Source organism: Dreissena polymorpha, chromosome 5, assembly GCF_020536995.1.
Source record: "Dreissena polymorpha isolate Duluth1 chromosome 5, UMN_Dpol_1.0, whole genome shotgun sequence".
Lineage (NCBI taxonomy): Eukaryota > Metazoa > Mollusca > Bivalvia > Myida > Dreissenidae > Dreissena > Dreissena polymorpha.
The window spans coordinates 93,854-104,332 of NC_068359.1; positions in this window are offsets into that span (position 1 = coordinate 93,854).

The following is a 10,479-nucleotide window of genomic DNA, read 5'->3' on the forward strand; positions in this document are numbered from 1 at the left end:
TGAAATCTTCATAAAACATAATAGGAAGGCATTGTCGCTAATACACTTCTCGACCTATTTCGACCTTTAGATGGCACTTGTAGAATCCCGTTATATTTTGAAGTATTATTTTACTTTATAAACACTGAATCAAGAGAGACGCATGATTAGTTAAACACAATCATTGAAATGTAAAGAAAACAAACGTTAACGTATTAAATTTCAATATCAGCGTGTTATATAGCATTTATTATCCAAAAATGCCGCTAGGCACATCTAATTAAATGGTTCTTCAATAATTAATCGTTGTCTCGATAGTACCAGGATAACCTTTAATGATTACATAATTTTCAAGTTTAAAATATAAGCCTTTACTCTTTTGACTTTACGTGGTATACTTTAAATGGTGAAATATTCGACCATACGCGAAACGAAACGATTGGTTTGGAAAACCGGCTTATGACAAAACAAATAGTGTATTCTTTTTTATATTCAATATCAATGAATATCAAGCTCCTTAACTGAAATTGGACATACATAATACTATAAGAAAGAGTTTTTGCATCAGATTTTTTAATTTTTGAAGTTTTTTTTTATTGTATATATTAATCAAATACTTAACGAAATTATTCACAGACAGAAGTCAACACTATTTATCCTTTCATGGGAGTTTTTGCTTTACGCCACATTAAAATGATGACTCTCTAGAAATATAATGCTTTATGAACAGCAGTATATTTGTCTTTAACTGTTTAACCACAATCTGTATATGTGCTTTTATTGAACATAAATGAATGTAATGTTTATAAAAAACAAAACCTTTGAAAAAATCAAGAGGATAGTCATTTACATGAAATTTTTAATTCAGTTAAAGTCATATTATAATGACTAGAGAAAAATAAAATATTATTTGAAATTCAACGCACAAAAACGACTTACTGACCTCGGATTCGCCTCGACTCGAATGTTTGATAAACTACAGTTTAGAAAATTCCTTAAATATTTTCTGAATATCAACATTGTGTTTTAGTAAATTATTGACGCATCAGCTAAATTTGCGCAAGCAGTTTTTGTTTTGAATGTCGGCTTTTCCTGATGGCATCTCTGTATGTACATTAGGAAGCTCTACTGTGTTTTAATATTCAAATACCAAAACCATTAAAACAGTTATTAATTTAAGCCAAGATGTGAAATGGATTATAAAATGCAAAAATATAAATATCTCGCAAAACTTAATACTCGCACATAATTTTGCCTGATAGGTGTTCGTCGGATAATTTGATGTCATTGGTCTTTGACAAAGCTATTACTTATACAAGTTTGTTGTGCATTGTAAGACAATCGAGGCTTTTCACTTCAATATGAAAACGATACAAGCACTTTGTAATTTAAACCGCGAGGATGCAAAACTAGATAAACGGCGCACAACCCGCAATACTCGCGTAAGTAATTGCCCCGATTGATTTTCTTGGATAATTTAATTGCTTAGGCCTTTGGACAAAGAGAGAAGTGATACAAATAGATGTTCTCCTTTGTAGACGCCACTGCTTTTCATCTTTAAAATGATCACACACAAATTAACAATTGAAGCCTTGCACTATTCCATCGTTTCCTTCCCTGATGAACGTCGGTTTCATTGTAATCTTTATAATTATAGACGAAATGCGACTTTGATCTAAACTGCTCATAGCACTGATGATTAAAACACTTAATGATTCATATGTGGGGTTTGATGATTACCGTAACCACTTTTCACAGCCATGGTTAACTTGCATAAATGGATGTAAAACTATTGTATTTCGTTAATATAAGAAAACATAACACATGTTATAATGTGGTCCTGGGGAATCAAATATTGCCCATGTCGTGTTGTGTTTGTCTGTTCTGTTTACGTTTTATATTACTGAACCGCCTTCGATAAATAAAACAACTTTTAATGTCGATAAGCTTTTGAGTTATACTACTTTAGATACATGGTTATTCTTATTCGGGGAGGAAAGTATATGATATAATATCATTTAACAGTTTATATATGGGAGTTTTCGGCGAGGAAAGTAAATTATATAAATATTACATGTCTGACAGGGTGTCAATAAATTTGTCAACTTGGGGAAATAGTGTATTTTTCCGAAAGTTGACAAATTTACTGTCACCCTGTCAGACATGTAATATTTATTTTATTATACCGAAAAAATTATTCAAACATGAATAATTTATATTATTATTATTATTATTAATTTATATTATTGCATTATTTATGGTCGTATGTTTACAACGGCAATGCAAAACTGCGTTCTGCGCATGCGCGAACGAAACAGTATATTTTTTACCATTCCGCACGTGATTGCTAAGGAAGGCGGGCGACAGTATTTTTGGACAGTGTTTTTTCCCGCAAGGTCTGACAGTATTTCTATGTCACGATGACCTATGGGAGTTTAGCATTGTGAATAAAAGTGAGGTATAATACTATATCAATATTACACAGTAAATTTGCCAACTTGACGAAATACTGTCGACCGAGGCGACCAATCAAGTTGAACAATTTACTGTCACCCTGTCAGACATGTAAACATATTTATTTATTATACCGATTTTTATACATGAACAATTTATATGAACCATGAACAATGTTAATATTCAATAATTGTATTTAATTTCAGCAATGAACAACCGTTAATATTTTGATAACAATAATAAAAGTACACTGGTTAACACAGTCAATTTGTTATCACAGACAATACAAATTCAATAGTTAAACAGTATTAAGTATGTCTCTTAAAGTGTTTTCTAAGTCTATTGTAACTCTGCTGAATCACTTGCTTTTGAATATCATTTGGATTACTGACAATTGGCGATACACTCTGATTATTGACAACTGACAATGCACTTTGATTACTGACAACTGGCAATGCACTCTGATTACTGACAACTGGCAATACATTTGGATTACTGACAATTGGCACTGCATTTTGAATACTGTCATTATTAGTTACATGTAACAACTCTTCAAACGCATTATCATTTAAGAAAATATTTAAAAGGTCTTGTTCAGACAGTTCATTCATGTCATTATCACTTTTTACAGTAGCGTTATCTTTTCTATTTGAAATGGCTTGCCTAGACAATCCGACATATCTCGTTGCTGATCTTCAATTAAATGTGTAGAATAACTTCGTATCGAAGCTTCTGATTTGTGGCCTGAAGCCGGCATTATGTGCCAGGCTGCGAAAACATGTTTATCAAGTTTTGTAATAGATGTAGCCCTCAAGCAATGGTTAGTGTACACCTGTGAAAGTCCGGCCTGTCTGGAAATGCTAGGAATCATTTCGGATAAAGTATTCTTGCCTTATGGTACAGCACAGTACCAAATGTCACTGGTCTCTTCATATGATTCTAACGGTCTTTGCCATAATGCTTCAAGTTAAGGGTTCAGTTTAGATTGGCTTAACGTCCTGCCCGGCTGCTCGTAGATCTTTCCTTTTCCAGTGGTATCATCAGGCGTATCGTCAATTCTAAGAAGATGAGTTCATAAAATTAGACACAGAAATCTGGTCTGACATTTTAAATTGCCCAAAACTGAAAAAAAAAATTTTTTGCTTAAAGATTATGCGGTTGATGTTTTTTTTTTCTGTCAAACAAATTAAAAGCCACGTTTTATAGTAAAATTCCTTGCAGCAACTGCCGGCTTTCATTAAAAGTACTACAATTTGAAAGTTTGACATTATTTATATATTTTTTTTAATTGAACATACCCGTGATTTTTGTTGATTCTCCGATGACCTGGTGTATGAACTTTCTCCCGGTTGAATCAGTTGCTATAGCAAATGTTGGCTTCGTCGTGGACCGTAAATTCTCTTGACCTCTCCTCGGAAGGTAGTACACTAAGTTTGACCACACTTTGTTTTGGAGACCACACGGAGTGTTGTAATTAAACAGTACATGTTGCCACTTAATTTTTCCAGATCGCTGTCGGATATATCAGGTTTGTGGTCGACACTCCCATGTCCACTTCGCTTTAGCTACTTAACTTTCGACTTGTAGGTTTAATTACTTGATGAAAATTGCTGGTCTTTCAAATTAATGTTATACGTGCTAGAGATACTTGGAAATTCCATACTTCAGATGGTCCAAAGATTTTTTTTTAAGTTCCTCGCCGTTTTTCTGACGTACAGATGCATAGAAATAGCGAAACTGGTTGTTTAGTTCAGCTGGATTTTCCACGAGATCGTCAAGATCCATGTCACTGGAACGAAAAATTTCGTTGAACAAGTTCACATCCCGTTTAACTACACGTTGAGTGTTTTTATAGTTCTGGCTACCATAACTTTAAATGTCGCTTTTAATGATTTTTTACTGGCGCGACTTTAAAGTTATGGACCAACCCCATTAGGTCAGTCAACCAGAAATTCCCGAAAAGTTGACAGCTAACAAAGACCGGTCCAATCAGCTTTTAAATGCAGTTATTGGCCCAAATCAACCACTTGTCTTGTTTTGTCTTGGATTTTCCTCCCTTTGTCATGGGAGCACTCCTCTATAGATGATGAATTTTCCATTTGTTCAATTAACGCATAATGTTGAACTTTTTTAAACTTAACTTTTTAACGAGAACTAATGCGTATATACAGTCTAGTATTTACAAATACAACGATACGCGCGGTCGGCCATCAATTAAGGTAGTAGGTCTAGTACATAGTATCGAAACGAAACGCGTGAGGACAATTATTATTATAATAATTATTTTCATTTATTCTGAAGGATTATATGTACAATTTGGATACCCATTATTTGCTACTAATTATTTTAGCTCTGTGCGTGAGAGTCTTTCGCAGTAGGCTTGGGACCATTTTTCTATGTCTGTCTCTTGTTTCTGTTGACAATACAACAAGGTTGTTTAGCGATGAATGGGTACAGTCAATAATCATCTGAATCAGCATATCAAAATCTTGTGTGATGGTTGTAAATTTGTTGTCATCGGATAGAATTGCTTTCAATCGTGTGACTTTTCTTCTCTGAGTTGGCTAATTGCCGAACATCTCCCCAGTATGTGTTCCCTTGTTTCATCATCTACGCCACGCAATTTGCAAGTTGCAGACACTTCACTCGTGTTGTACTTCATAGCATTACTGTGAAGGATGAATGTACCCGTGAGTAGCCGAGCTTTAATTTCAGCACGTTCTCCTTCATGTTGCCTTGGGCGAGTTGATTTCCACAAGTTGTGTGGGTTGTCCACCACTGGGTGTTGAACCTGTAAGTACTCCATAGTGGATTGAGTGGCCAATTCTTGTCTCCAAGTGTTTTCCCAGTATTCATTCGAAGCCTTTTTGAACTTTTCCATTTATCTTTTGTTTGCACCTCCTCTAAAAGCTCTTCGGGAGTTAGTGAGTTGTATTTTTCCAATATTTTCCTGAAGTTTCATGTGAGCGTTTTACTATCTGGATCTGCCATGAGCAGCTGTCGTCTGAGGATTTTATATTCAACATATTCTGGTAGACATGCAATAATTATAAACAGTGCCAAATAATTCCTTTCTAAGAGGAGTTAAATTGGTTTTCCACCGATGAGTGTGTGTAAAGCTGATGTTGATGTTCGTTCTGGTAGACCGTGTATCTGTTTTAAGACTTTCCTCTGATAACACTCTAACTTTAGGAGGTTTATGTGAGTAAGGTTTTGGACTTGAATCCCATTTAACAATCTTGGAGTTACATAAGTATTCCAAATCTTGTGAGCAACAATATGTGAGAACCCCCGTCTAAAATGCGAACCCGGACCTAATAAGGAATAAACAGTCCTCTGTGCAATTCTTAATTTTTCTTATATGTTGACAGTATGTTTTTTCCATTTCTGTAACTACCAAGATGTTTCACATCTTACACATTGGAGATTTCCCGACCATTCAAAGTTGCTTTTACAGTATCTTTAGATTTGACAGTAAGTATTTCTGATTTATCCGGGTTGATTTTGACTTAGTCACGAGATGTATTGAATTCTACGAGGTCCAACATAGGTTGCAGTTCATGTGGCGAGTTTGCTAGTAGCGCAGTATCGTCTGAACAAGTTGGGGTTGACACGTTAATATTTCCAATGGAGGCTACTAAGCCAATTTCACTAACATACTTCAAAAGATCGTTGTACTAAATTGTGTATAACGTCGTTGACAGTTGTGCTCCTTGTTTTTTGCCTTGTTTCAGTTGAAATTCATTGGATAGCTGACCCTCCCATTTGACTTTAACTGTAGATTGTCGTTATAAGTTTCGAAGAAGTAACCAGAATGGAATCTGTACACCAATGTGGTATAGTTTGTTAAATAGTATATCATGATTTACACGATCAAACACTTCCTGAGCGTCCAGCGTTTCTAAGAATAGAGGCTTGTTTAATTCCCTATGGTGCTCCATAGCCTCGGATATAATGAAGACTGCATTCATGGACGAGCTCTTTTCTGTAAACCCTCTCTGTAATGGATTTTGAAAACTATTAAATATCTTGTCAAATATGTTTTTGAGGATTATTTTTAGTATTTTAGCGAATGTATCCGATATGACGATTCCTCGGTAGTTATCTGTAAAAAATGTGTCGTTTCCATTTTTAAGCATTGGGTTTAGAAAACCACATTTTATAGAATTTGGTACATCAAGATTTTTGAAAATGTCGTTCACAATGTCAACGAGTATGGGAGTTAATTCACCTTTGGCGCATCTAAAATGGTCACTGGATATTCCATTCTCATCTGCTGCCTTTTCTATATTCAATGATTCCATTGCTTTCTGTACCTCAGAGTTGTCGGTATTTTCTAAAGTTTCTTGACCATTCTTGATTCGATTCTCAATAATAATGTTCGGTTCGAGTGCTAGTTTTACTTTGTCGTTTTCCTGAAATTCTTTATCTTCCGGGGTTGCTAGTATCTGAAAGTGATCTTTCCAAGCTTCTAATAATTTGTCTGTACCATTCACTTCTTTTCCATTTACTTTTAAGGTTTGGACGTTCTCATTTACAGTTTGCCTCTGTTTCTTAATTAGAGTATAAAACAGTTTGTCATTTGAGTCAGCTGATTCCATTATATCATTAAGATGCTTATGTTTTGTTTAGCATGTGTCTGTCTTTGGTGTTGGCGCAATAACTTCGTTTTCTGTTTTAATTCTAGTTACGTAGCACTACATGTTCTATTTGAGTTTTTACATTTATTAAAAGAAATCTTTGCTTTTTTCGAAGAATTCCCAGTTGGCGGATTCCATTTTCCCCGCCCTATCATTATCATCTATGTAATTCGTCACGTAAATCGCCTGACAGACAGTTCGGGAAAGCAGCTAGGACTCGCCAATGTGCCAATACAGCATGGGAATTTACTTCCTGAAGTGAGAGCTCCGGTGGTACTTCCCGGTTTTCTTTGGCACACATATTTCGCATCCATCGATGGTCCTCATCTGCAACCGAACTATCGGCAGGCAAATATACGGGTTGAGTGTGTCTAATATATTCCAGATGGCAGGGAATGGAAGGTCTTCGTACCAGTTTTTCTGCTAGCCATAACAAGGATTCCATCCGCTTTTCATGCCAAGCCTCATCGTGGAGACGGACTGACCGGAAACGCACTGGAAGATGTTTGGTCATTACATGCTTTTTTCAGAATAAATGGCCACCGGAAAAACTTTGCAAAACCGAAATTTCGCAAACTTAAGTACCCTATTTGTTAAAGATTTGCTACTTTGAGACATAGTATGCGATAAAAGTCTTATCGTTGATTAATAATTGGTTATTTTCACTCAAAAAACGCGTTTTCTTTACTATGAAATTTATAAGCAAAGTTGGGGTTCCCATGGGATTTTTGCATTTTCCCATGGGATTTTTTCTCCCATGGGATTTTTTTTCTCCCATAATTTGCAAATGGGAGAAAAATCCCATGGGATTTTGAACATTTTAAAAAACGTGTTTTATTTGCGTTTGCAAGTATTTTAACGTTATTTAAGGACTGTATATTGGTTTTATGCCAATTATATATATAAATATATAGTAATAAAAAAATCCCATTTTAAAATGGGATTTTTTTCTTATTTTGAGAGATTTATTCATGAAACTTTCAGAAACATCATATTTTATGAAATGATGAACAACTACGATATTTTAATGCGTTTAGTCGTGTTAAAAAAAAAAAAATTCCCATGGGATTTTTAAATCCAATGGGATTTTTAAATCCCATGGGAATTTTCTCCCATGGGATTTTTTTTCCAATGGGATTTTTCAGTTTCGTAAGCCGAATTAGTTTCCTTAATGCGAAAAACAACAATAAAGGAAAAAATAATTATAATTATGAATAATAAATTGAATAATATAAATAACATGAATATTTTTAAAGTAAGTTAAAATTAAAGGTTTATGCTAGTAGAACTTATCATTTCTTGTTCGAGCAGATGGTTGAGTCCAATTGGTGAGTATGCCAGCTTAGAAACAGTATAAATGCATCGCAGACAGACAACGCTGTCATACTGTTCACACCACTGAGTAACAATCTTTATTGCATTTCATTTTGCAGCAGAAAATGACTCCGTAGTATAATTGATCTTATATATGCCCTCTGCTTTTGAAAGCGTGCAACACATTAACATAACAATAAGTCCATGCCAAAAACTATGTGCAAATTCCATTCAAAACTATATACACGTTATAAAGGTCAGATGACCCGCGTCATGCGAAAATGGGTCTTATGTCATATGCGGCCAAAGTTGGTCCATCCTAGCTTGTCCAACCGCGCAGTCTGGTCAGGTTCTACGCTGACTGTTATATAAAGTCAAGCCATGATTCGTGATCTCATATCCAAACTCGGTAGCTCCTGTGCGAAACTTTCACCGGAAACGACGGCACCGAGACGGGCGCTCGAACTTTGCGGATGCGCGTTATATGTTATATATAATAGCGCGATGTGTTTTTTCTTGCCTCAAATTAGTAAGCCCAATCAGCGTTTTATTGTGTTCTTTGGTTCTACTATTAACAAGAACTTCAACCGATACGAACATGAATTTTATTTTAATATGTTTATTTAATGCTCGGAAAACTCATTGTATATTTAGACTACTACTTATAAAACAAAGTCGGGTTTTCAACATCTGTTTTCGGCATATAAATTGTTATTCCAAACCAGATTTTACGCACTTTACTGTACAAAAAACCGTTAGGGCCACCGTGGTTACTCATTAAAATCCAAAGGGCGAGAATGCGAGAACGCGAAAGTACGATGACGACAGTGCGACAATACGATGGCGACAATGCGTTCGTACGATTGCGAAAACGCGCTAGTACGATGACGACAATGCGACAGTGCGACAATACAATGGCGGCAGTGCGATAGTACGGGGGCGACAATGCGATAGTCATATCGTACTGTCGCCGTGGTATCATCTCAATGTCGCCATCGTTCTATCGCATTGTCGCCATCGTATTGTCGCACTGTCGCCATTGCATTTTCGATTTGCCGCCATCATACTATCGCGTTATCGCATTGGCACCATCGTACTATCGCACTGTCGGCTATCGCCATCGTATTGTCGCACTGTCGTCATCGTATTTTCGCACTGTCGTCATCGTATTATCGCACTATCGAACTGTAGTATTGTCGCCATCGTACTATCTCACTGTCGCCATCGTATTGGCGCACTGTCGTCATTGCACTGTCTGATTGTCGTCATCGTATTATCGCGTTCTCGCATTGTCGCCATCGTACTATCGCATTGTCGCCATCGTATTGTCAACCTGTCATCATCGTATTGTCACATTGTCGCCATCGTACTATCGCGTTCTCGCGTTCTCGCCCTCTGGATTTTAATGTGTAACCACGATGGCACTAACGGTATTCCGTAATACTGCTAAAGCACAGTATGATTAGGTCACTCCCAATGCTCAAATCTCTATGTCTATTTTAGTAACAACACATGTCTATGGAAGGATATTTAGGTAAAAATTACATCATTCGTGGTGAATATTTACATTATGACTGATGCTTATTCTAATTTGCTTTATGACAATTCCAACATGCTTGTTGTCTATTCGTTGATACTTGATGATTGCTGCAACATTACATCATTCATGATGAATATTTACATTATGCGTGATGTTTATTCTAACATGCTTCATGACAGTTCCAACATGCTTGTTCTCTATCGGTTATACTTGATGATTGTTTCAACATGCTTGGTGATTAGCTTTATTTCTTAAAATTTGACCCAGCATGTGTAGAAATATAACAAGATATATACATTTCCTAAAAGGAAATTCATTTCTGCGTTGAATAAGACCGTGTCACGAAAATCGCTGCAAAATTAATTTAGAAATGGCTGCTCAAAACGATGCACCCCGTTTGCGGATGATTTCGAGTTGGATACCTTGTTATATATAAAACGATAGTGAATTTTTTTTATAGAAAATTTGATTTTTCGTTTTAATATGATTGTTTATCATTCAAAAAGATGTTTTCACTAATTATTATCATAGCCACACGCTAACCACCTGTGT